The following is a 380-nucleotide window of genomic DNA, read 5'->3' as shown; positions in this document are numbered from 1 at the left end:
GATGCTGTGCCTCTCAGGAAGGGATCGGCCATGAAGCCGGCCCTGCCCTAATGCACCAACAGAGATTTGTCATCTGCCAGCAGGAAGAATTTCATCCTTCTGGTGTTTTCTCAGCACCCCTTCCACCTCGCTGAAATTTCCTAGGCCCGGCTTTACCTGCTAAGCCTTGAGAAGGCTCCTCTGACTCCTTAACAAAGTCCGGATTCAGGTCAAGGGCAGGAGTTTCAATCGGGGGGAAGAGAAAAAGAGAAAATTAAAAAAAAGGCAATGATTCAATTTCCCCGACAGCCGAAGCCCAAAGGGTCACCCAGCGAGGGGACGGCCCTGGAGAGATGTGATGCCCGCGTGAGGACCCGCTGCCTGGGCAGACCCCCGGGGCC

The sequence above is a fragment of the Pterocles gutturalis genome, unplaced genomic scaffold (genome assembly GCF_000699245.1).
Source record: "Pterocles gutturalis isolate BGI_N339 unplaced genomic scaffold, ASM69924v1 scaffold36309, whole genome shotgun sequence".
NCBI lineage: Eukaryota > Metazoa > Chordata > Aves > Pterocliformes > Pteroclidae > Pterocles > Pterocles gutturalis.
Note: the sequence above shows the minus strand (reverse complement) of the source record.